General features: G+C 32.0%; 1 non-coding gene across 1 annotated transcript; it reads right to left on the reverse strand.

The window, feature by feature from the left end:
• Window positions 1-2,632: 2,632 nt before the first annotated feature.
• Window positions 2,633-2,848, reverse strand: LOC126005465 (small nucleolar RNA U3). Its single transcript, XR_007494538.1, has one exon. It is a non-coding gene; the product is annotated as a small nucleolar RNA U3 (small nucleolar RNA).
• Between the last annotated feature and the right edge of the window lie 2,928 nt (window positions 2,849-5,776).

Below are 5,776 nucleotides of genomic sequence, written 5' to 3' on the forward strand. Positions count from 1 at the left end.
CTTAGGTGCTGGGTACTGGTTCGTTGGGGTAGGAGGTCAGTCTCGATGCTTAATGGATTAAGAACTGAGGGTGAAGCGTTTTAATAAGGTGGGAGGTCTGGATGGGATTGAGGGTGAAGGGATAGTCGGATCTCCAAAGGGGGAAAAGGGGAAAGTAAATGGAAGGGGCAGGAAAGAAGAAAAGAGAGAATATATTAAAAAGAAAAGGAGAAGAAAAAAGAAAAATGAAAAGAAAAAAGAAAGTAGTGATAAGAGAGGAGAAAATAGCAAGGGAATGCTAATTTGCTTGAATAAGTGCACCCTACTTCTTATACTGTTGCTCTGACCCATCAACAAACTTTTTTGAGAATGCCTGGCTGATTCTTTTCTGATGACAAGAGGAATTCTCTGGAATGGTATACGTCAAGAGGGTCTGCAGAGGGTTTATTGTTTGCTCCTGTTCACTGCCATCTTTAAGTAAACCTGGTTCAACATCAAATGTACCACCTTCAAAAACACCTTTTAAGATTGGAACACAATGTTTGCTGTTCTCCCTTCACCACGTTTGTCTCTGTTTCGTTGTTCAGTTTTTTTCACTCAGGAGAAGCCTGTTTTGTTTCTTGAATTGCACTTCTCCCCTCTCCTCTTTCTAAATAAGTTTCAATAAAAACTTTCTGCCCCCCCCAAAAAAAAAGAACAACAAAAGGACTGGAAAACAGGACAGTAGCAAAAAGGGTGAGAGAAATATCAGGAAATACATTTATTTATGAAAAAAAAAACGGATCCTAATGTTTGTACTATTAAAATCTGCCTTGTATATAGTAAATAAAAATCTTTAAATAATTTAATTAAATAATAATATAGCATATGCTAATAGCTTTTATTTAAAAAGTAAGATTTATTTGAGAGTAAATTTTTAATAATTTATTATATTTAGCTATAAATGCCTTTAAGTTTGTACCTATTTTTATTTTTACATTAGCTTTTTCAACAGTTTGGGTACTAGGAAATTGTAAATAAAGATCATAATTCTCTGTGTAAATGCTTACTTTCCAGTGAATGGGCAAACGCATACTAAAGTATTTATAAATAGTAGAAAGAGTACCATAGGAAATGTGGTGACTTTCTTATCACCTAAAATGTTTCCTAAAATTCACTGAAATTATAGAAACTATAATTTGAGATGACTAGTCATTAAATTAAAAGAAATACACAAGATACTTTCTTCTGTACAGTGGTCCCATATATATGTTCTTTAAATGAAATTAATTATACTTTTTACATATCCCAAACTTTTAAATATTTGCCATTTTTTCTGTGATGTTGAACATTTTTAATGTTAGTATAAATATCACTAACTTGTAATCAAAATTAAAGATCAAGGGCCAGAGTGGTGGTGCAAGAGGTAAGGTATCTGCCTTTCCCATGCTAGCTTAGGATGGACTTCAGTTCTATCCCCTGGTGTCCCATATGGTCCCCCAAGCCAGGAGCAATTTCTGAGCACATAGCCAGGAGTAACCCCTGAGAGTCACTTGGTGTGGCCCAAAGAAAACCAAAAAAAATTAAGAAATTATAAAAAAAATTAAAAACAATTAAAGATCATTTCCACTTCACTGCTTTTTCAAGAGTAAGTTATCTTCATATTTCAATCAATGATGAACCATGAAATATGAGAAGTAATGTTGATAGGCAGAATTATAGAAGCATGGAGACACCAGAGAGAGCTAAAAAATAGAAAGTTTATTAGATAGCTCAGTATTGATGATTCCAGGCCCAAAAGACCTGAAATCTGATAGACTTTTGCATATACCTTATATAGCCTATACACAAAGCCAGAAAAACTACATTTCTACTTTGGTGACATATAGAAAGGTCACAGAGGTTAGGGTTTCCTAAACTCACTGGTGAGGTTTGATGTATTTAACTAGCTTGTCTTAATTGCTTCCTGTTATCAGGGGTAATAGCTCCTTGGTGTTATCTTTGTCTCTTATTTACAACTGGACGATCCATTGGATGTGAGGTAAAATTGCTATTTCTGAACATACTCAAGATACACAATTCATGGCAGTTAGGATATTCTGACATACATACATTCATACATACACACTTACATGCATACATACATATATACATCACTAACTTAGAGCAGTTCTAAATTTGACTTCCAGCCTGTAATTGTCTTTGTTTAAGGATCAATTCAGATAAGGGGGAAGGAGCTGTAATTTTTTGCAGGTTTCACACTGTAAGAATGGTGTGAGTGAGAATAAACAATATTTAAACTAATAGAGGAGAAGTAATGGTTAACATTCCAATGAGATTTCTAGAATATTCTACATCACGTTGAAAATTAGTGCTACAACTATGAAAAACCATGAGGGTATGATTTCATTAAGTTTGTAAATATCGAATGACATTATTTACATTATAAGCTTTTAAAAATACATTTTAAAAATGATAATATTTACATATCATGAATACAAAATTACCACTTGAACTGTTTTTTCCAATTAAAAAAAGTTAGCAATATAAGCAGCTTAAATACAGTAACAAAATAAATCTTTCTAAATAAAACAAAGATAATTAGATAGATAAGTTTATAAACCTATATTTATGTTTAGTAGAGAAGGTGTAAATTGAACTACAATTTTTTTTTATCACTCAGACTGCATCCTCTCCCTCTTCCCCTTCCAAAGGAAGGCAAGAACCATCCTATCAATGGCCAAAGGCAGTTGCAGAAGCAACTCCTAGAACCGGCTTCACGCTCAGGAGAGGAAGCTCTGGCTCCTCTTCATGGCTTCGGGTGCTCTACATGATCAGAGAAACTTCTCTAGTCACATACTATATAAATGATCCCTGAAAGTATAGTCTTGAACTACAAATTTTTAATAGCAAGACTACTATTAAAAATATAATGACATTTCAAGAGATACTGTTTTCATTTAAATCTATAAAATCTTTTGAAAATTAATCACAATGTATCATAAAGTATTTAAGGTAAATTTTTAATTATTTATGTAAACTAATCATTAACATTTCTAGTTTCATAAATTGAAATCTATTGGTAAATGTCTATATTTCAAATTCACACAAAGTAGCAAATACTATAGTAATGCATGCTTACCATGTAAAGAAAAGCTTCCGCAAATGCTTTAGATTAACTGTAGAGTCACTTTAACCAAAGAAATAAAAGGTAGATAGCTTAGTTTCCTGAATTGATAACTCTTTTACAGAGTAAAGAATGAATTCAAGTTTTTGTTTTTCCATTGTCTTTTTTTTAGGTATTGAGTGGGAGTCTTGTTACATGTTTGAGAAGACTCCAAAGTACTCTAGTTCCTATTCATGAAGCAACACTATACTACACTGTAAATAACTCTGGATTTGTAGAAAGAAATCTATAAAAAGAAATATTTTTAAAATTTTTCTAACAATTTTGTAAGCATATGCACACTGTGCATAGGTCTTCTTTAAGGAATAAATCACCAAAACTTTTTTATTTATTTTTTTAACCCCTACACTGACTTCTCAAGGGCACACTGAGAAACATTCTGTCTAGTGCATTTTTTCTCTTTATTGTAACTACTTTTGTCTATTACAAATTACTTAGTGGTTTATTATCTAAATCTATATATCCTAAAATTTTTCATTCATATTAAGTGCTTAGCAGTATTTTTAATTGTGAAGGATAGCCAGTGATATAATAATAGTGACTTAGTAGCAGAATTATAATCATTAAAATAAACTAAAATACGTTTCAAATATATTTACATGAACCAAGCTCTCTTTAGGCTCTGGCACACTATATTCACTGGAAATTAAGCAAATACGTTTTTTGGCTTCAGTTAAACTTTATCTTATCAACCACTAAGAACATTATCTAAAATACCAGTATGAACTTTAAAATGTTTTATCCTGAATCAGAAATGCAGTGAATTCTAAGAAAAATGCCCTGATTTGAGCTGGTAGAGATTTTTAAATGACTGTCTGAGTTGGCCATTGCCTCTTCACTGGAAAATGAGATAATATTGCTTATTTTAAACAGTCTTTGATTTTCATTTTCATGCTTAAAAATATTAATGCAGACTTGATTTATAGGTCAATAGTATCTTTTATAGCATTTTTGAATTAAATGGCTACTACTTATTTCTACTTCTTTCCCTTTTCTCATCTATCTTTAAAATCAACCCCCTCAGCCCATCTTCTTTCATTTCTAATACCATCTTATTTATTGTACTCACTTCAAGAACCACTAAAGTTAAATCCTTTATCTAAGAAATCCATGAATAAAATTTAGAAGCAAGAAAGTTACTGGTAAAGGAGTGACATATTCAAAATAATACCAATGCCTTTTAGGCACATCTGCCTTCCTATAAAAGTTGTACTCATAGCAATAGTAGTGTAAAACTCTCAACTCAGTTTTACTTCACATAAGTACTAGAGATTTAAAACTATAGAATAAAAACATTAAATCATAATATTTTCCTAATATAGGTTAAGTTCAGGCATGCATTTTTTATTTTGAGCCACACTCAGGGATTACTTGTGGCTATGCACTCAGAAATCTCTGCTGGAATGGGTGACCGTATGAGACGCCAGGGGATCAAACAACAGTCTGTCCTGGGCAGCCAAGTGCAAGGCAAAAGCCCTTTTGCTGAGATATTGCTTTTGCCCCAAAGCATGTCTTTTTTAATAGAATTATAATTTATTTTATTTTATTTTATTTTATTGTCTAGCTAGTTTGTAATACACATGAACTTTCAACATACATGCTACATGAACTTCAATTAATTGAAACAAAATAGATACATTCATTTCTCTCAAAATTATTTTATGTACATATTTTGTATTGTTCATCTTAAGTATTTTTCCCTTAACTTCATATCAGAAGCAGAATATTACTAAGCAAAGTTTAGAATATAAATTTTTTTAACTTTAAAAACTTTTATTTATAATACTGTTAATGGCAATAATTAATGAATACAACATTGTAATAAACACCCTCCATCAGAGTTACCCCCTCTTACTTTCCAACATACCAACACTATCATCCTCCACCCCATTCTGCATCATGTTAAATTTGGTTCTTTTATTTCTCTTTCTTTATTTGATTTTGTGAAGCCAGGCAAATAACCTTTTGATATACTATCTCTCTGTCACCAATAAGCTCAGTTCTCAAGCTCTATTACCTTTGGACATTTGTTACTTCCCTACTATGTTTCTTCATATCCCACATATGAGAAAAACCATTCTTTATCTGTTGCTCTCATATGACTTATCTCATTTCTTATGATTCTTTCTATATCCATCAATGTTGAAGAAAATTAAATGATTACATTTTTTCTTTCAGCAGAATAGTATTCCATTGTATATTTAGACCTAAGGTTTTTGCTTATTTTTTTTTGTTTATTTTGTTTGTTTTGGGGGGCCATACCTGGTGGTTTCAGGGGCTATTTCTGGCTTTGCACTCAGAAATTAATCCTGGCAGGCTTCAGACCATATGGGATGCTTGGAATCAAACCCTGTTTGGCCTTGTGCAAGGCAAATACCCTCCCCACTGTGCTATTTTTCTGGCCCCAAGACCTCAGTTTCCATATCTAGTCCACTATTTTTAAACACAAGTTGTTTTCTCTTTTGAGTATTGTGACTATAGGGACAATAATGTCTTTTGTAAATAGAGGGTGTTTATTTTTTAATTTGGAGTAGATGCTAAGAAGAAAATTTGCTGGATTTTGTAGAGGTTCAATTATTTTTGAGAAGTATGCTTGTTGTATTCCAAGAAGAATAAACCTTTACAAGAAGG

Source organism: Suncus etruscus, chromosome 3 (assembly GCF_024139225.1).
Source record: "Suncus etruscus isolate mSunEtr1 chromosome 3, mSunEtr1.pri.cur, whole genome shotgun sequence".
In the NCBI taxonomy this organism is placed as follows: Eukaryota; Metazoa; Chordata; class Mammalia; order Eulipotyphla; family Soricidae; genus Suncus; species Suncus etruscus.